A 22575-nucleotide genomic window follows, 5' to 3' on the forward strand; every position below is an offset into this window, starting at 1 on the left:
TTCTGCGATTGGGGAAGGGAAGCAAGGCTTTCCTGCACCAATCGCAGTGCCTGTAATGAATGGACATGAACCCGATCAGGGGCCATGTGCATTCAGAAGAACAAAACGAAAGTAAAAAGAAAAAAATGAAACTCTTCCTTGTAGATCAGTATTGTGTTTTCTAGTGCCATCTAGTGGGAAAAGTTAAATTGCAGACACGACACTTCAATAAAATAAATATTAAACTAAATCCCTTCCAAAGCCCCCCCCCCCCCCCCCCCCATTGACCAAGCACACAGACAAAAAAAATAAAAAGACTGTGAGGAAACGCGGAAAGCCGCCGCATGTGCCAAGAGCTAGGCGGCTGACTCCGCGTCCTATGCGGCGGTTTGCACGCGTCTGGGTGTGTGGTGGAATGCAGAAAAGCCGCCGCATGTCCTGACAGCAAAGCGGCTGTTTGCATGCAGCAGCGTGTGCTTGGTGTGGCTGGGTCTGTTAGTGCACTTAGGCAGATGGAGAACTATGCACGCGCGGGCCTGAATCCAGGACCTTTATACTAGCAGGGGAAGTGTCAGCTGATCAGGAAGGTCTTTTTAGACAAATGGGTCCTAAAAATTCCTATCACAGATAATCCTCCACAAGTCTGAGACTTCTCAATATGATCAATGTAAGACTAAGGAAGCAGGAGGAAATACATTATATATAAAAGTACAAATTTTATTAATGACCAAAATACAAACACACATATATGTAAATCTATTTAAAATTGACCAGAACACACAGGTGGGCCACCATGTCTAGGCCAGATGGAAAAATGTAGGGGATCCCCTAAAAAAAATATTGATAGTGCGCAATCCATCAAATATCTTAATGCAAAAAAGGGGGAAGCGACTCCTAGCAGGTGACATTGAAACAAAAGACCTTGGAGAGAAATATATAATTGGTTTTAAAGGCCAAGTGTCCAGGACCTAAATGGAAAAAGACATCCTAGTAGAAAAGCACAGGTGTATCAGATACTGGCTGTGTTGCTGCAATGTTTCATTGGTTTTAAGGGCCAAGTGTCCAGGACCTAAATGGAAAAAGACATCCTAGTAGAAAAGCACAGGTGTATCAGATACTGGCTGTGTTGCTGCAATGTTTCATTGGTTTTAAGGGCCAAGTGTCCAGGACCTAAATGGAAAAAGACATCCTAGTAGAAAAAGCACAGGTGTATCAGATTCCGGCTGTGTTGCTATAATATTTCCAGTGATTTGCAGGATCAAAAGGCTGAATAACGGCTGATAGAGAGATTCAATCCATCACAATAGGTGGTCTTACTGCATATGTTATCACAAAATAATTGATGTGCAGGTCCACAGGTCAGGCAAGCTGTCTCATTTATGAGCTATAACAATGGCCAGGTGCACAGAGGTAGATTGATAGGCACACACTGTATGTGGCAAGCACTTCGGGCTAGTAAACAAAAAATTTTATATTCACAGCAAGCCTGACACATCCGCAAGCCCCAGGAGCAACAAGAAATTCACCAGAGTTAGTGCCCCAATCAGAAGCACATTCTGAGACAGATTCACAGGCAAGTGTTTAAACCACAGACATATGCAGGTACAGATGGTGTGATATTAAAGTTGATATAGTTCATTCATGGAACAGTCCGCCAGGGTCATCCCTTCAGCAGCATCAACTTGATATAGACAAACTCAAAGTTCCAGCAAACAACAGCATATAGCAGCATATAGGTGCATCCTAGGAAGCTGTTTCAATGATCATATGGTAAACAGTGGTTACTCCATAGGAGGCTGTTTTCAAGTCACCAGTAGAAATGCATATCATTGAGGTATACTCATCTGAGTAGCTGGTCACTGCAAAGTACATCCACAGGAGCCCATGTGCTGCCACCACAAGTGTGTCTGGTCACAAAGAGAGCCTTAGAGGCCAACCGGTTTCACTGGTGAGATTACCAGCATCATCAGGGCAGGCTCAGAAGTTTTGCTGCCTGTGGGAGAGAGGAGCCGGCCTAAAATGGCACTGGGCGGCCAGAGGATGCTACCACGCCCCCCCATGACCACTCCCACCCCACCATCACAGGATGCAGGTGGTGAGTGAGAGGTGGAGGCAGAGGCGTGATGCATCCAATTCTCCGCATGTACGCATGGCGTTCCCCCCGCGTCCGCATGCGGTGATGCGGATCAAAGGAGGGAACGCATATATGCGTACAAGTGCACGCACAGCGCTTCCTACGCGTCCGCAACCGCCAAGCGGATCAGGTAGGAGGGAACGCGTATATGCGTACGACTGTACGCGACCCACAGAGACCCCCAACAGGGCCGCTATGGAAATGCGGCCGACGCAAAAGGGCTCCGGGATCGCTGAGGGGCACGGACTATCAAGACCCCACCCCCTGATCGATGGTAAGGAGAAAGGGTGGCCCGGCTGTCCCGCAGGCGGGGCCCCGGGTCCCCTGGGCCGCCCAGTCGCCATCACCACCGGAGCGCCACCATAGCCGCGGCCAAGTGTGCCCAGGGGCAACAGGAAACGGGGCAGGGGGGGGGGGGGGAGGGCCACGGGGGGAGGAGGACAGGGAAGGCCCACAGGCAGGCCACGGGCCAGCAGGCATTAGCCCAATATATGGTCCATGTCAAGCCAAAGACTGGGCCGACCCCGAGCACCCCCCCCAGGGCACATCGATCCCCCACCAACCCCACCCCACATCCAGGACCACCAGCAAGTGCGGCGCGCCGGGGGGGGCCATAGCTACCACCTCCCACAGGATCAGCAAAGTCATCGAAAAAAGTTACATATTGAAAAAAACATAATAATTCATTACCAAATACAATGATCATCACTTTCAGGTCCGCGCCCTACTTCAGAAACATTGGCATGTGCTCACGGGCGACCAGCGTGTTGCCCCCTTTGTTCCGAGGGAGCCCTCTGTTACCTACAGGCGGGCCACCACCATAGGTGATACCTTGACACGTAGCCACTACTCAGGTAGAGGCAAAACCAAATTATGTAATTGCACAGTTCTGGGCACTTACCCATGTCATTCCTGTAACCAATGCAGGTACATCTATGTCGGTAAACAGTGCCCCCTTGTGATGAGAGACGTTGTATTAACTACCAGACATTATGTTAACTGTGAGACGGAGGGGATAATTTATCTCCTCCTCTGCCCCTGTGGGGCCTTTTATGTGGGCAAGACTGGCAGATCCCTTAACAGACGTATTTATGAACACACTTATGGTATCCAGGAGGGACACCAGACACCTGTAGCCCGACACTTCGCAATTTGCCAGGGGGGTAACCCCAGGAAAATTCTATTCTTTGGCTTGGATAGGGTACACCGGGACCCACGGGGAGGGGACTGGGACGGGAGACTCCTCCAATGTGAGGCCTTCTGGATTTACAAACTTAAGGCCTTTCGGACACTGGGCCTTAATGAAGGTATTGATTTCGCCCCATTTCTGTGACAGCAGTGCTCTGGCTCATGGCCATATGTTCTCTATTTTTCATTATTATTTTTGTTCAATTTCTAAGGATGAATCTTCATATTTTCCTTTTGCTGTGCTTAAGCTGGCGGCCTTTTTGCGCCCGAACCGGGTCTTTTCCCGACCCTTATATATTTCTTTGATTTAAAACCTTTTATGCCATCTAATTTAGATATGATCTTTGACACTTCCTTGATGGTGGTTGGTGGGTTGGCGTGGCCCCCCGTTGCTCCACTTTGTCCTTGGTCTCCTCTCGTTTGGTCCCCTATCGGCAGGACAACAGTTTATTTATTATTATTTCATTTTACTTTCGTATTCTATTTTTTTGCTTATGATTACTTAATTATATATAGCTATTAGGGATTTATTATTAATGGAAATATTTTTGCATTATTATATTATGTTTTTTTCAATATGTAACTTTTTTCGATGACTTTGTTGATCCTGTGGGAGGTGGTAGCTATGGCCCCCCCGGGGCCGGCGCGCCGCACTTGCTGGTGGTCCTGGATGTGGGGTGGGGTTGGTGGGGGATCGATGTGCCCTGGGGGGGTGCTCGGGGTCGGCCCAGTCTTTGGCTTGACATAGACCATATATTGGGCTAATGCCTGCTGGCCCGTGGCCTGCCTGTGGGCCTTCCCTGTCCTCCTCCCCCCGTGGCCCTCCCCTCCCCCCCTGCCCCGTTTCCTGTTGCCCCTGGGCACACTTGGCCGCGGCTATGGTGGCGCTCCGGTGGTGATGGCGACTGGGCGGCCCAGGGGACCCGGGGCCCCGCCTGCGGGACAGCCGGGCCACCCTTTCTCCTTACCATCGATCAGGGGGTGGGGTCTTGATAGTCCGTGCCCCTCAGCGATCCCAGAGCCCTTTTGCGTCGGCCGCATTTCCATAGCGGCCCTGTTGGGGGTCTCTGTGGGTCGCGTACAGTCGTACGCATATACGCGTTCCCTCCTACCTGATCCGCTTGGCGGTTGCGGACGCGAAGGAAACGCTGTGCGTCCACTTGTACGCATATATGCGTTCCCTCCTTTGATCCGCATCACCGCATGCGGACGCGGGGGGAACGCCGTGCGTACATGCGGAGAATTGGATGCATCACGCCTCTGCCTCCACCTCTCACTCACCACCTGCATCCTGTGATGGTGGGGTGGGAGTGGTCATGGGGGGGCGTGGTAGCATCCTCTGGCCGCCCAGTGCCATTTTAGGCCGGCTCCTCTCTCCCACAGGCAGCAAAACTTCTGAGCCTGCCCTGATGATGCTGGTAATCTCACCAGTGAAACCGGTTGGCCTCTAAGGCTCTCTTTGTGACCAGACACACTTGTGGTGGCAGCACATGGGCTCCTGTGGATGTACTTTGCAGTGACCAGCTACTCAGATGAGTATACCTCAATGATATGCATTTCTACTGGTGACTTGAAAACAGCCTCCTATGGAGTAACCACTGTTTACCATATGATCATTGAAACAGCTTCCTAGGATGCACCTATATGCTGCTATATGCTGTTGTTTGCTGGAACTTTGAGTTTGTCTATATCAAGTTGATGCTGCTGAAGGGATGACCCTGGCGGACTGTTCCATGAATGAACTATATCAACTTTAATATCACACCATCTGTACCTGCATATGTCTGTGGTTTAAACACTTGCCTGTGAATCTGTCTCAGAATGTGCTTCTGATTGGGGCACTAACTCTGGTGAATTGCTTGTTGCTCCTGGGGCTTGCGGATGTGTCAGGCTTGCTGTGAATATAAAATTTTTTGTTTACTAGCCCGAAGTGCTTGCCACATACAGTGTGTGCCTATCAATCTACCTCTGTGCACCTGGCCATTGTTATAGCTCATAAATGAGACAGCTTGCCTGACCTGTGGACCTGCACATCAATTATTTTGTGATAACATATGCAGTAAGACCACCTATTGTGATGGATTGAATCTCTCTATCAGCCGTTATTCAGCCTTTTGATCCTGCAAATCACTGGAAATATTATAGCAACACAGCCGGAATCTGATACACCTGTGCTTTTTCTACTAGGATGCCTTTTTCCATTTAGGTCCTGGACACTTGGCCCTTAAAACCAATGAAACATTGCAGCAACACAGCCAGTATCTGATACACCTGTGCTTTTCTACTAGGATGTCTTTTTCCATTTAGGTCCTGGACACTTGGCCCTTAAAACCAATGAAACATTGCAGCAACACAGCCAGTATCTGATACACCTGTGCTTTTCTACTAGGATGTCTTTTTCCATTTAGGTCCTGGACACTTGGCCTTTAAAACCAATGATATATTTCTCTCCAAGGTCTTTTGTTTCAATGTCACCTGCTAGGAGTCGCTTCCCCCTTTTTTGCATTAAGATATTTGATGGATTGCGCACTATCAATATTTTTTTTAGGGGATCCCCTACATTTTTCCATCTGGCCTAGACATGGTGGCCCACCTGTGTGTTCTGGTCAATTTTAAATAGATTTACATATATGTGTGTTTGTATTTTGGTCATTAATAAAATTTGTACTTTTATATATAATTTATTTCCTCCTGCTTCCTTAGTCTTACATTGATCATATTGAGAAGTCTCAGACTTGTGGAGGATTATCTGTGATAGGAATTTTTAGGACCCATTTGTCTAAATTGTGTTATAGTCGGGTGTCAGCACCTTTATATCCATTGGGTCAAATGTTGATTATTTTGGTGATTTTCTCTTTTTTTATTAATTTCTGTGATTTTGGTTTGTCCTGCCGGAGGGGGCCATCGGTGGGAGGCTGTGGGGCGGCGGGGGCCATGGCCACCTCACTGGGTTGGGACGACTTGGTGGAGCGCATCCAGGCCGAAAGTGACACTGCGCAGACTACTCGTAAAATTGAAGTGGAAATTTCACACTATTTTTTTAAATTACAAAAACTATATGAGAGCAAGTCTAAGAAATGGTGGGATATCACTTATCTGAACAAATACATTAAAGCAAAATTTGCACCTATGGGTATGAGAGTACAAATTTTTCCCCAATCTAAGCAGATTACACCTTCCTTTAAGGAGAGATGGGAAAATAACTTTGAGGGATGCTCCAAGGTCATGATGACATTAATGATCGAGTTACATCAAATTGAAATTACGGCCATTGATACTCAGATCAAGGAATTTGATAGTAAATTGGAGCCCCTCAGAGAACACCCATTTCTCCAGCAGAGGAAAGAAAAATTGAAAAAACATTTAGAAGGCTATAATAGAAATATAGTGGATATCAAAGAAAGAAAATTTGAACGAGATCGTTTGGCCTACGCTATGGGACAAGCCTACAGATGGACTAACACCAGACCTCGGAGGGATCCTCGCCCTCACCCTCACCCCAATCCCAATCCCATTACACCACGTCTACCTGCTGGCCCTAAACCCAGGAATCCCCATCCCCCCAAACCAACACCTGTGCCCAACCGGCCTAAGGGTTCCTCTCTGTCCTCTCTTCAGAGTACCGACTCACAATCTGATTTGCTCACCCTTCACAAATCACAATACCTTAAGTATGGTGCACCTGATATTTCTCAAGCACATTTTGACATCTTTTCAAATAAGAGGAAGGATGCTCCTTCAGCATCCTCTTCTTCGGAGTCACTGTCCTCCAGTATTCCACAGTCTGATGCACGCACCTCACTGGGGGATAGCTCCCCATCACATGGTTCATCTTCATCGTCTTTTTTAGGATTGGACCCGCAAGACACGAGAAACAAAGGGGGCACCCACAAACACAAAGAGAAAAAGGACAAACAGGGGCCACAGACCAAGCAGGGCAAATCTCACTAGGGGGATCACAGGGGATTTCTTTGGAGACGATGCAAAAGCAAATTATCAATATCTCAGACTTTGAATGAAATGAACATCATATTACCGTGCTCAGTCTTGGATTGGGCTTTTCAATTATAGCTGATCTGGATAAGTTTGAGTTGGTCAAGGATCTTCACTTATTTTGCAGACATGTGGCTTTGAAAATACGCTATGCAAATACATCTGGAGAGGATCATTTCTCTCCATTGGTCAATAATACTCAGGATCAGCAGATCCTTAGAGATCTTATGGATCTACAGGCATTCTCCAGTGTCCCCCCTAATCCACCAAGTCCCTCTGTCTCAGGAGACTCTGTGATTGAACGACCCAATACAATGAAACCTAGACCTAAATCTAAATTCTTCCCAGCCTTGTCCTCGATATCAAGCTTACAGGTATTTGCACAATCTGTAATGAAGGATTTGGAACTTTTGCCCACAGGCAGGGGTTGCCCTTCTAACCTCACCCCTGATCAACGTAGGGCGTTACAGGACTTATCCTCAGCCCCAGATTTGGTGGTCAAACCCTCGGACAAGGGGGGCAATGTGGTTGTCATGAGTACATGCCAATATGAACGGATGTGTTACAACATTTTGAACAATACTGAGTGGTATGAGAGGGTCTCGGCGTCGAGGATGCAAGCCAGCCATCAAAACTTTCAGGATATATTGGGAGATGCCTTGTCGATAGGCATTATTTCCAAAAGGATTTATCGTTTCTTGTGGAATCCCAATCCTAGAATTCCAACTTTTTATGCCCTCCCAAAGACACATAAGTCCACTACAGACCCCCCTGGACGCCCCATTATATCGGGGTGTGCCTCTTTGACTGAAAATGCAAGTCGATATGTGGATGCGCATTTACAGCCCCATGTGAGGGCATTACCTTCTTACGTACGTGATACGACTCATCTACTTACCATTTTAGATGATATTAGCATCCCTACTGGTGCCTGGCTTGTCACCCTTGACGTCGAGGCCCTCTATTCCAGTATCCCTCACACTGAGGGACTTGAGACGATCAGATCGGTTTTGACGACCCTTCCCATTGATGCCATTCCTCATAATATGTTTTTATTAAGGCTATTGGAGTTTATTCTCAAGAACAATTATTTTTTGTTTGACTCCTCCCATTTCCTCCAGGTGCAGGGCACAGGTGGTCTCCATCGCTGTGCCCTGCAACATATTATGAGGAGTGGCATCAATGGGAAGGGTCGTCAAAACCGATCTGATCGTCCTATGCATGCCTGTACCTGGGGGAATGGGAACGATGTATTTTTTCAGATGCGAACCTGAGTGATCTTTTGGGGCATGTACTTACCTGGCATCGTTATATCGATGATATATTTTTAATCTGGACAGGAACACAACAACAGATGCTTGATCTGGTCAATTTGCTAAATAATAATGTTTTCAACCTCAAATTTACCATGACTATGGATACTCACAGTATCCCGTTTTTGGATATTATGATTTCTGTGAACGACCAGGGAGTATTACAGACGGATCTTTATAGAAAACCCACAGCAGCTAACTCCTTGCTTCATGCAAGAAGTTTTCATCCCACACGCCAGATACGCAGTATTCCTGTCGGGCAATATTTGAGAGCCCGACGGAACTGCTCTGATGACAGGAACTTCCATGCCCAAGCTAATGATTTACAGCAACGATTTAGGGCTCGCGGTTATCCCAAAAAATACCTAAAGAAAGCCTATCATCAAGCTTGCGATACCCCTAGATCTACTCTCCTATACAATCAATCATCGAGACAAAAGTCTCGAAATGAACTAGATAGGGGTCTTTCCTTCATTACCAAATACAATGATCATCACTTTCAGGTCCGCGCCCTACTTCAGAAACATTGGCATGTGCTCACGGGCGACCAGCGTGTTGCCCCCTTTGTTCCGAGGGAGCCCTCTGTTACCTACAGGCGGGCCACCACCATAGGTGATACCTTGACACGTAGCCACTACTCAGGTAGAGGCAAGACCAAATTATGTAATTGCACAGTTCTGGGCACTTACCCATGTCATTCCTGTAACCAATGCAGGTACATCTATGTCGGTAAACAGTGCCCCCTTGTGATGAGAGACGTTGTATTAACTACCAGACATTATGTTAACTGTGAGACGGAGGGGATAATTTATCTCCTCCTCTGCCCCTGTGGGGCCTTTTATGTGGGCAAGACTGGCAGATCCCTTAACAGACGTATTTATGAACACACTTATGGTATCCAGGAGGGACACCAGACACCTGTAGCCCGACACTTCGCAATTTGCCAGGGGGGTAACCCCAGGAAAATTCTATTCTTTGGCTTGGATAGGGTACACCGGGACCCACGGGGAGGGGACTGGGACGGGAGACTCCTCCAATGTGAGGCCTTCTGGATTTACAAACTTAAGGCCTTTCGGACACCGGGCCTTAATGAAGGTATTGATTTCGCCCCATTTCTGTGACAGCAGTGCTCTGGCTCATGGCCATATGTTCTCTATTTTTCATTATTATTTTTGTTCAATTTCTAAGGATGAATCTTCATATTTTCCTTTTGCTGTGCTTAAGCTGGCGGCCTTTTTGCGCCCGAACCGGGTCTTTTCCCGACCCTTATATATTTCTTTGATTTAAAACCTTTTATGCCATCTAATTTAGATATGATCTTTGACACTTCCTTGATGGTGGTTGGTGGGTTGACGTGGCCCCCCGTTGCTCCACTTTGTCCTTGGTCTCCTCTCGTTTGGTCCCATATCGGCAGGACAACAGTTTATTTATTATTATTTCATTTTACTTTCGTATTCTATTTTTTTGCTTATGATTACTTAATTAAATATAGCTATTAGGGATTTATTATTAATGGAAATATTTTTGCATTATTATATTATGTTTTTTTCAATATGTAACTTTTTTCGATGACTTTGTTGATCCTGTGGGAGGTGGTAGCTATGGCCCCCCCGGCGCACCGCACTTGCTGGTGGTCATGGATGTGGGGTGGGGTTGGTGGGGGATCGATGTGCCCTGGGGGGGTGCTCGGGGTCGGCCCAGTCTTTGGCTTGACATGGACCATATATTGGGCTAATGCCTGCTGGCCCGTGGCCTGCCTGTGGGCCTTCCCTGTCCTCCTCCCCCCGTGGCCCTCCCCTCCCCCCCCTGCCCCATTTCCTGTTGCCCCTGGGCACACTTGGCCGCGGCTATGGTGGCGCCCCGGTGGTGATGGCGACTGGGCGGCCCAGGGGACCCGGGGCCCCGCCTGCGGGACAGCCGGGCCACCCTTTCTCCTTACCATCGATCAGGGGGTGGGGTCTTGATAGTCCGTGCCCCTCAGCAATCCCGGAGCCCTTTTGCGTCGGCCGCATTTCCATAGCGGCCCTGTTGGGGGTCTCTGTGGGTCGCGTACAGTCGTACGCATATACGCGTTCCCTCCTACCTGATCCGCTTGGCGGTTGCGGACGCGAAGGAAACACTGTGCGTGCACTTGTACGCATATATGCGTTCCCTCCTTTGATCCGCATCACCGCATGCGGACTCGGGGGGAACGCCGTGCGTACATGCGGAGAATTGGATGCATCACGCCTCTGCCTCCACCTCTCACTCACCACCTGCATCCTGTGATGGTGGGGTGGGAGTGGTCATGGGGGGGCGTGGTAGCATCCTCTGGCCGCCCAGTGCCATTTTAGGCCGGCTCCTCTCTCCCACAGGCAGCAAAACTTCTGAGCCTGCCCTGATGATGCTGGTAATCTCACCAGTGAAACCGGTTGGCCTCTAAGGCTCTCTTTGTGACCAGACACACTTGTGGTGGCAGCACATGGGCTCCTGTGGATGTACTTTGCAGTGACCAGCTACTCAGATGAGTATACCTCAATGATATGCATTTCTACTGGTGACTTGAAAACAGCCTCCTATGGAGTAACCACTGTTTACCATATGATCATTGAAACAGCTTCCTAGGATGCACCTATATGCTGCTATATGCTGTTGTTTGCTGGAACTTTGAGTTTGTCTATATCAAGTTGATGCTGCTGAAGGGATGACCCTGGCGGACTGTTTCATGAATGAACTATATCAACTTTAATATCACACCATCTGTACCTGCATATGTCTGTGGTTTAAACACTTGCCTGTGAATCTGTCTCAGAATGTGCTTCTGATTGGGGCACTAACTCTGGTGAATTGCTTGTTGCTCCTGGGGCTTGCGGATGTGTCAGGCTTGCTGTGAATATAAAATTTTTTGTTTACTAGCCCGAAGTGCTTGCCACATACAGTGTGTGCCTATCAATCTACCTCTGTGCACCTGGCCATTGTTATAGCTCATAAATGAGACAGCTTGCCTGACCTGTGGACCTGCACATCAATTATTTTGTGATAACATATGCAGTAAGACCACCTATTGTGATGGATTGAATCTCTCTATCAGCCGTTATTCAGCCTTTTGATCCTGCAAATCACTGGAAATATTATAGCAACACAGCCGGAATCTGATACACCTGTGCTTTTTCTACTAGGATGTCTTTTTCCATTTAGGTCCTGGACACTTGGCCCTTAAAACCAATGAAACATTGCAGCAACACAGCCAGTATCTGATACACCTGTGCTTTTCTACTAGGGTGTCTTTTTCCATTTAGGTCCTGGACACTTGGCCCTTAAAACCAATGAAACATTGCAGCAACACAGCCAGTATCTGATACACCTGTGCTTTTCTACTAGGATGTCTTTTTCCATTTAGGTCCTGGACACTTGGCCTTTAAAACCAATTATATATTTCTCTCCAAGGTCTTTTGTTTCAATGTCACCTGCTAGGAGTCGCTTCCCCCTTTTTTGCATTAAGATATTTGATGGATTGCGCACTATCAATATTTTTTTTAGGGGATCCCCTACATTTTTCCATCTGGCCTAGACATGGTGGCCCACCTGTGTGTTCTGGTCAATTTTAAATAGATTTACATATATGTTTGTTTGTATTTTGGTCATTAATAAAATTTGTACTTTTATATATAATTTATTTCCTCCTGCTTCCTTAGTCTTACATTTATCAGGAAGGTCAGCTGATTCCTGCAGGACTCATGATTGGTTGAATGGTTCGGGCGGGGCGGCAGTGTCCAGCAACTATATATTCTGCTGCTTGGTCAGTTGCTGGTTGCCTGTCGTTGCGATCACAATGTGGGAGCACGCAGACCCTTAGTCAGATCCTTAAGTGTGCCGGGACCAGCTGGAGCTGTAATCCTACACTTAGCTAGATTCTGTTGATAGCTTAAAGTACTAGTTTGATTGTGATTATCTGTTATGACTTCCTGCCTGTCTGACTACTCCCCTGATATCTGACCCTGTACCTTGCCTTTCTGATACTCCGTTGCCAACCTCCGCTTGCCCCTGATTCTGCCTCTGTCTTCTGATCCTGTACTTTGTTTGTCTGTGAGTTGCCGACCTGGCCTTCCCGACCCTGAGAACTATCTCTATCACTAGGAGATAGTTCATGCTCTGTATGTGCTGGGCACCTGCTTCACAGGGCCAGCTCTGTATGTGCTGGGCACCTGCTTCACAGGGCCAGCTCTGTATTCGCTGGGCACCTGCTCCACAGGGCCAGCTCTGTATTCGCTGGGCACCTGCGCCCCAGGGCCTTCCCGACCCTGAGAACTATCTCTATCACTAGGAGATAGTTCATGCTCTGTATGTGCTGGGCACCTGCTTCACAGGGCCAGCTCTGTATGTGCTGGGCACCTGCTTCACAGGGCCAGCTCTGTATTCGCTGGGCACCTGCTCCACAGGGCCAGCTCTGTATTCGCTGGGCACCTGCGCCCCAGGGCCTTCCCGACCCTGAGAACTATCTCTATCACTAGGAGATAGTTCATGCTTTGTATGTTCTGGGCACCTGCTCCAAAGGGCCAGTTCTGTATGTGCTGGGCACCTGCTTCACAGGGCCAGCTCTGTATTCGCTGGGCACCTGCTCCACAGGGCCAGCTCTGTATTCGCTGGGCACCTGCGCCCCAGGGCCTTCCTGACCCTGAGAACTATCTCTATCACTAGGAGATAGTTCATGCCTTGTATGCTCTGGGCACCTGCTCCACAGGGCTAGCTTTGTATGTTCTGGGCACCTGCTCCACAGGCCAGTCCTGTATGTGCTGGGCACCTGCTCCACAGGGCCAGCTCTGTATTTGCTGGGCACCTGCTCCCCAGGGCCAGCTCTGTATTTGTTGGGCACCTGCCCCATAGGGCCAGCTCTGTATTTGTTGGGCACCTGCTCCACAGGGCCAGCTCTGTATTTGCTGCCTCAGGGCCCATCCTGTATTCATTGGGAACTCGCTCCTCAGGTTCCCCAAGCTTGTTACTATTCTTCTGTATTCTGATCTTGTACCCCGATGTTTCTGATACCCTGTTGCCGAACCCTGCCTGTTTATTAGACTCCGCCTCTGCTTTCTGTATCTGTACTGTATCTGTCCGTGTGTTATGACCTGGCTTGCCCGACTTCGAGAACTGACCTTGCCGTTAGAGGCAGTTCCCAGATCTGTTAGTGACGCCCTCTCCTAGGTGTCACTCACGTTCTGTCCTTCCTACGCTCCGCCTGACTCCTCCCCCGGGAGAGTCCAGGCCTTCGGAAGGAATCTGTATTGCTGCAGTACTTCATACAGTACGGCACTTGTTTCTGAGGCTTAGTCCTCACGGTATTACTGTTGCACCAAGCACTCACACTACTCAGGTGTTCAGAGGTTAGCGGTATATCGGATTATCGGTGATACTGCAGATCATCAATAATCGGATATATATCTGTATTCCCAGTGATACTGCAGATCACCGAGAATCAGACCCTCTCTGCTACACCGATCATGACAAAGACAAGTAAAAATAAGTACAAAAAATTCCATATATAGATGTCTTAAGGACTGAGCTTTTTTTTTTAACATGTATGTCATGAGGGTATATTACTGTTATTTTAATATATTTAATATATAAGGGCTAGCAATTGATGGGGCACAGAAAATCCCCCACAACAACAACAAAAAAATACACCTTTATTTCCAAATAATATATCAGCATCATGCATTGTATTAGGGACATCATTTAAATGTTGTGATAGCTAGGATGAATGGGCAAATACAATGGGTGGGTTTTAATTATGGGAGCATTGCTTATTTTAAAACTATAAGGGATGGAATTGGAGAAATAGTGCATTTAAAAAAAAATGTCTTGCATTTGCCTATAAAATGCCTGAAAACAAATATCGCCCACAAAAACCTTAATTTGTGGTGAAAAAAAACAAGATATAGATCATGAAAGTGTGAGAAGCAGTGATAAAGTTATGGTCAAATGAATGGAGGGAGCGTTGACAGGTAGAAATGGCTTTTGGCGTTAAGGCAAAATGGCCTGTAGGCTATAGTGGTTAAATGTGCAAAGGGAAAAAACGTTTTTTTACAATTGAGTTTAAAAAACATTTTCCCTTTGTATCTTTAAAATCGTGCTTCTCAAAAAGTCCAAAATCATACGAAAATTACAGGAAATTGCCAAATTATGGTTCCTGATTACAGTTATAAACTGAAACTTCGCATTATGATTTTGCATCATAATTGTAAATTACATAGCGAATTTATGATTATGCAAAATGTATGCTCATCACTAGATTTATACTTACCTGGTCTGCAAGCTCCCTCACCATTCTTCCGGTCTCCTGTGTTGTGCTGCTGTTAGTCTTGTTAAAGTCTCGACCCCCCGATTGCGCTCCCAATCCCTGGGAGCACTCTGCACTTGTGCAGAATGCTCATGGCCGCAGGAGCACAATGCGGGAGTGAGCACAGCCAGGACCACACTTGCGCAGTGGCCCGCAACCCGATAGTGGGCTCCACTGCGGCACAACGAAGGGGAGCAAACTGACATGGAGGGAGCTAATGGACCACAGACGGCTGGAGGAAGCCCCGAGTGAGTATAAATCCTTTTACTTTGATTGTCTCAAGCTTACTTTCACCTTATTAACATTGCCTAATATTGAGTGGCAAAAATGTACAACTTGCATCTAGGTAATAATATTGCCTAACAGCATGGGCTAATGAAAGGTTAATGAATTAAGTCTTAACACTACCTTACATGCAAACAGCTCTCAGTTATGAAGAAATATTGAGCACATCGATAAAATCCAAAACTTCAGCCATTTAAAACCAATTCCAGTATTAATGAAAGACTTGCAGCTTGCGTAAACCCTTCACAGTGAACTACATTAAGGGGTGCAGATGACGAAGTGTTGGAGAGCGCGAAACAACTGCCGACACCTCTGCACCCCTTAATGTACTTCTCTGTGTGAGATATATGCAAGCTGCTAGTCTTTCATTAGTATTAGTAATAGAATTGATTTTAAATAGCTGAATTAAAGTATCAGATTTTATGGATGTGCTCCAATCTTTGTCTTGGATGAGATACTTGGACAGAATCTTTGAGGAAACATTTGAAAGACTTGATCGTCGCTACATAAGTGTTTGAAAAATGTACACTATCTTTTTAGACTCGGTTCTTACTTTTTTCTTTTTTTTAAAAAAGAACCCATTAGGTACATTTTTTAAGCTTCACTCAGAGCAAGAAGTGGATCCTAATGATAAAAACAGATATGTTTGCGGCATTGCGATAAATATAAAGCAGAGTTGGAACTGGCTGATTTTCCCGGAATGGCTGGGAAGACACAATAAAGCTTTTGAGAAGGAATAGAGTCCATTCTCACTAGACTGGTGGCGGCAAACACTTTTCTTTAATCGCCACTGTCACGCAAATACTCATGTGTCCCCTGGTTCCACCACTGCTGACTCCTCTGCTCGGTCCTGGGAAACAAATTTGTGCACAGCAGAAAAATGGGGATCCCTCCCCATTCGGTTGCAAAAGATCAATGGAAATCCACAGCAACAGGGGGGGGGGGGGAGGGGGGATTCTCATTGGTTCATGGAGTGAATTAACATGAATTGGTAGTTATTATTTTCACTATCACTTTAGCACATTCTCCACATTCTCACTTATTAGTCGAAACATAAAAACCAGAAGAGGAGATTGCTTCATGAGCTTAACTATCCTGGAAATACACTGCTATTCATTTTTTTTCCTATATTTAGATGGCACTAGCATGTTACACAGCACTACATAGAAAATACTGTTTCCAACCATTAACTACTTCGGGCTCCTGGACGTACTAGCAACGCCCAGGAGGCCATGTGCGCGTCCGCGAGTTCCCGCGGCCCATCGCGCGCATGCACGCGCACTCCCGGACCGCGGTTCGTTAGCCAGGCAATCAGTGAATCGGGCTATGATGCCCGATCACTGATTCCTCTCCCCTGCAGAAAAAGTGACAGCTTCTCTCGGAAGCTTCACTTTTTCTGGCTGTTGCATGGGGGATGCGTCTCTCTAAGTGTACATTACGCTTAGAGTGACGTCAAGTAAACAAACTCATGGCCGCCATCTTGTGGCCAAAAAGTAAAACTACAACTAAAAGTGAAAAAATTTAAAGTCAACACACATTTACATTATAAAAATACTGTTTACATCCCCCCCTCCCAAAAATACCCACATAAAATGTTTATTATAAAAAAAAAAACATTACAATAAAAAAAAATACATGTAAATATTTACCTAAGGGTCTAAACTTTTTAAATATCAATGTAAAGATGAAATATTTCTATATTTTTTTTTTATTTTAAACTTGTAAATAGCGATAGATGCAAAACGGAAAAAATGCACCTTTATTTCCAAATAAAATATTGTCGCCATGCATTGTGATAGGGTTATAATTTTAACAGTGTAATACCCGGGACATATGGGCAAATACAATACGTGAGTTTTAATTATGGAGGCATGCATTATTTTAAAACTATAATGGCTGAAAACTGAGAAATAATGATTTTTTTCCGTTTTTTTCTTATTCTTCCTGTTAAAATGCATTTACAGTAAAGTGGCTCTTAGCAAAATGTACCACCCAAAGAAAGCCTAATTGGTAGCGGAAAAAACAAGATATATATCAGTTCATTGTGATAAGTAGTGATAAAGTTATTGGCGAATGAATGGGAGGTGAACATTGCTCGGATGCATAAAGTGAAAACGACTGAAGGCTGAAGTGGTTAATATTGGTTTCTGTCTCAAAAGCAGCTCAGTTAACTTTGGTTGGGTTTTCTTTCCAGTATGTTTTTTGAGAAAACTGAATAACCTAACCCACATATAAATATCAGTGCAGATAGCTATCCTGGTTAACCACTTGAGGACTGCAGTGTTAAACCCCCCTAAAGACCAGGCCATTTTTCACAATACTAGCCACTGCAGCTTTAAGGGCTTGCTGCAGGGCCGTACAACACAGCACACAAGTGATCCCCCCTTTTCTCCCCACCAACAGAGCTTTCTGTTGGTGGGGTCTGATTGCTCCCCCAATGTTTTTTTTATATATATAAATATTTGTTTATTTTTTTAAATAAAAAAGTGTCCTTTTTTATTTTTGTGCTCCCCCTCTGTCCCACCGCCAGCCAATCTCCGTGATCAGCTGTCATAGGCTTCAGCCTATGACAGCCAATCACCTCCGAGCCCACAGAAGGGACAGCCGTGTCACATGCTGTCTAACAGTCTCCTAGCGGCAATCGCTGCTGGGAAGCTGAAGGCGGAGCTCCGCTCTGCCTACCAAGTGGAGATGCGTGCGCATCGGCGAGCGTGATCTCCTGCAAAAGCCAGCCCCAGGACTTTACCCCAATCAGCGTTAGGCGGTCCTGGGGCTGCCGCCGTGGCCACTCCCATCAGCGTGACGCGATCAGGAACAAGTTAAAGTGTGCATGAGACAAAACAAATAAAAGCATTTATACTTACCTGGGGTAACCTATGGCCCCCTTTAGGCCATGGGCTTCCTCACTTTCCTCCCAAGATGCTCCGATCCTCTGTTGGCCTGCCCAATCTCCTTCTCCAGTTGCCCCAGTTGCGTACAGCGCTAGACATCGCCCAGTATTGCAATGAAGCAAGAGGCAGGAGGGGGCAGGCTTGGCGCCCATGGCACTGTGGTGCCCATGGCAAGAGCCATGCCTGCACCCCTCTAGATACTCCACTGTACCCACAAAATCTACGGCACTTTGCCTAGATCCAGCATCGTTTAACACTGTGATCATTTAGTTTATTCGCTGTAGTTTTCTAATGTTGTTCACATCACATTGAATTAAACCTAGAATTTTGGATTAACAAAGCAAGAGTGTTTTACATATACTAGCTACTCTGAAAATACAATTTCAACAGTGTTCATGTACTTTAAAGCCCTAGACCAGGCTTGTAGTTTTTGAATGCATATTGCGTGTAGAGATGGCTCGAACTTCAGATTTTGGGTTTGCGAACTGTGAACAAGAACTTCAGCAAAATTTTGAGTTTGCGCAAACCAGGCAAACCGCCATAGACTTTAATGGGCAGGTGAATTATAAATTGTACAGGGGCTATTTCTGGCCACAAAAGTGATGGAAAAGTGGTTTCAAGAAGTCTAACACCTGGAGTGGGGCATGCCGGAGTGGGTTACATGCTAAAAGTCCTGGGGAAAATTACGTATTTGACGCAAAGTAGAGTTACAATCCCTAAAGGGCAGAAATCACATTGCATTGCTAAATTGGAGGCATAAAGTGCTTTAAAACATCTTGCGTGTGTATACATGGATCAGGTAATGTAAGTTGTGTATTGCTTCACACTGACAGACCAAACTCATTGTTTATCGAATCGCCAGAAACAGCCCCAAAGGGTTGTCATTAGTTGACACTCTCAGGACATAAAATGTTAGTCCTCTGATGGCCGTGCTCGTTCGCACGTTGGCGAGAGTGCAGGCGATGGCGGTTTTCCAGCCCTTATGGTAGACAGTGTGCTGGCTTGCTTGCAATAGTTAGAAGAGTATAGTAGAACTACAAGGCCCAGCAACTGACTGTGGCCTGTATGCAGTGTAAGTGTAACCCACACAGACAGATATTAATAACAGATACAGTAGCAAGCTAAGCACAGTTTATAATAGACATTGTGCTGGCTTGCTTGCAATATAGATAGAAGAGTATAGTAAAACTACACAGCCCAGCAATGACTGCGGCCTGTATGCAGTGTGACCAGTGTCTCTCTCACACACACACACACACACACACACACACACACACACACACACACACACACACACACACACACACACACACACACACACACACACACACACACACACACACACACACACACACACACACACACACACACACACAACCAAATAGACCAATATGAGCCCTCAAGGGCTCATTTTGTTTTGTTTTAGGGTGCTTTCAGCAACAAACAGAAGCGCCTAGCTAACTGTCCCGGTCTCGGTAGCAATGTCTTTCCCTTCCACTCACTACAGCAGCAGCACCAGACTGAAAAAAAGGCCGGCGCTGCTGCATTTTTATAGGGGGGCAGGGGTCCGTGGGTGAGTGCAGCCTGATTGGCTGCCATGTGTCTGCTGAATCAAAGTTTAGCCCAATGACGAGGCAGATCCCTATCTGTTTGCTAACTGCCGTGAACGCGAACTGCTGATGTTCACCAGGAACTGTTCGCTGGTGAACCATTCCGGCCATCTTTAATTGCGCACATATCTCTATTCTCTTGACGCCAAACATTTTGTGCGTTTCACATAAACAATTTTTTTCAGTGCTTGGCGTGATGGGTTTGCAAGACTGACTTCCTATCTGAATGACAGATACAGCTTGGTTAGGCTGAATATCAGACTGTGAAATGTTCAGACTGTTCCCTCTACCCCATCATAACCCACAGGAGGTGGGCAGGGAAAAGCTGGGAGAGTACACTAGCCAATTTTGTACTGTGAGTACTGAGCTGATCCTGTCCACCTCCTTTGTGCTGCAGCTTTGCCAACTCTTTGTAGCTAGCACTGCAACAGAAAGAAGTGTCTTCTTGTTGCAGACAGGGTGATGGAAGGTATACATGGCTTTACTGACATTGCAGTGCTGACCTAAATAGTTCATCTCTGTTAGCAGTGGGAGGAGGTGGGCTAGGTCAGGTGATCTGCTCGGTTCTGGGGAAGGATCTTCCACTTTGTTGGCAATAAGGAGCAACTGCATGCAGCCTGCCAGAAATCAAACTTGTACTTTCAATATATTTTTTTTGCAAACAGTGCATATGTGCAATGCTCAAAACTTTGTACATAATCATTTATTGGTTAATGTAAATGTACTATTATATCCATGGAAAAAAAAATATCAGAGGTTGAACTAGGGCTTTAACAATGTATTAGGAAAACATGTGAACTTTATTGTTACAAGTAAATCAGAAAAACATCATGTTTGATTTATTTCAGTGGTGGCTCGTATTATACTCTGTGTCTGGTCACGATGACATTGAAAGTCACGGAGAGAGAAGGTCACGCAATGTAGTAGGCACTTGCTGAGAGCGCTGGAGCTTGTGGGGTTTTTATTTACTTATCAGATAGGCTGTTATGTCAGTTTAAATACCATCAGTTTAAACTCAGGACGTAGCTTTAGGGGATATAGCATATATATGTTGACCAATGATCAAACAATGCCTGCTGTACCTTCAAAATAAATTTCATCAAACGCTCATGAATCCTCACCTTTCAGATGCATGTCCCAGAGAGCACAAACTTGCCGGATACGGTGACCCCATGTTTCAGACAAAATGTCAAAACACGTCAGTGAGATTACTGAAACCCAATGGTAATTCATTTCAGTGCAGTTACATGAGCGTACACAGTCACACATAACATTACCAATGTCATCACTGCGCAGACCATAGTTTCATTTATAAAAAATAGAGCAAATAAATGAAATACATATTGGAAATAGAGAACTTTTTATTTCCAATTATTTATTGGGATCTTTATTTTATTTAATGTTTTATTTAATGTTGAAAACGTAACTCACTTAGTCACTTACAGTGTTGAAACATTTGTGCAGACATACGCCTCAATCCACTAAGTTTTTATTGAACGTTTGATAATTTACCTCATGGGTAAAATCTAATTTTGAATTCACTAGGTGTTGAAGATGTATTGAACATTTTATCGATAAAACATTCGATAAATATTTAACACCTTAGGGAATTCAAAATTAGATTTTACCCATGAGGTAAATTATCAAACATTTGATAAAGTGTTTAAAAAAGCTTAGTGAATTGAGGCCATAATGGAGAAATAACTGTTAAGGAAGACCTTTCAAGTGATAAAAATCAAGAAACGACAGAACAAAAATAACATTGTGCCTATTTTTAGGTTATGAACCCACAGCCCATTTGCAATTAACATTTTCTCCTAGGAGATTTTCTTTACTTTCTCATTAACATAACATTGCAGGGTTTTGCAATTGAAAAAGTACCAAAAAGTAGTCAAAAAAGTACGATCACAATTATTTTGAGTATCTTCTTGCTTGCTGAGGCTTTAAAAGGCATTGTATTGACAAAGTGTGAAAATGTCACCTAGGAGAAAACTCAGTTGAAAAAGTGAATTGCATATGGGCCCAGGTTTCTTTAAATTTTGCTCTGTGCCTTTTTGAGCTTCTCATATGATTTTTTTTTAGCCTGACTGAACGACTGCCATTCTTATGCTGTGTATTGTTAGGCTATGAGGTGGAACCTCTCCTTTTTAAGCCCCAGATGCTGTCCATGTTGGAATAAAGTTCTGAGCTTACTTAAAATAACAGTTTTTAGAACCAAATCTTTAAGAAGAGCAAGATAATGGTAAAAAAAAAATGAAACTTGAAGCAAACTCAAGGAGAACATAAGTAGAGATGTAGCGAACTGTTCGTCGGCGAACGGTTCCAGGCGAACTTTGGGGGTTCGCGTTCACCTGCACCAGGCGAACTTTTGCGGAAGTTTGATTCGCCCCATAATGCTCTATTGAGCAAAACTTTGACCCTCTACATCACAGTCAGATTATTGCCAAACACACTGCTCTCACTGTTGGAGCCCCCCCCCTCCTCCTCCTCCTAGCAAGGTCCTTATGCCATTTCACTCACTTGTCTGCCTACACTAATTAGTTAAGGGACAGCTGATTTTCTCCCTCCTCCCACCTCCCTTTCTACCTATTCCCTCCCTCCCTACCGGAGGGAGGAGGGTCTCATCTGCCAGGGAATTATACTATTTCAAAAACCAGTTTACATACCATAGCTGGGAATCAAACCCAGGTCTAACTGTGTGGTGGGCAAGCACCCTAACCGCTGTACCACAACAGTACTAACTGAAGCTGGCCTAGCATTTACTATTTATGCTCAATGCAATAGAAACATTAGGTTGCTTAACCTTCCTGGCGGTAACCCCGAACATAGTTCGGGGTAAGCCGCGCAGGAGGTTTTCTCAGGCCTTGCT

This window comes from Hyperolius riggenbachi, chromosome 1 (assembly GCF_040937935.1).
Source record: "Hyperolius riggenbachi isolate aHypRig1 chromosome 1, aHypRig1.pri, whole genome shotgun sequence".
Taxonomy (NCBI): Eukaryota; Metazoa; Chordata; class Amphibia; order Anura; family Hyperoliidae; genus Hyperolius; species Hyperolius riggenbachi.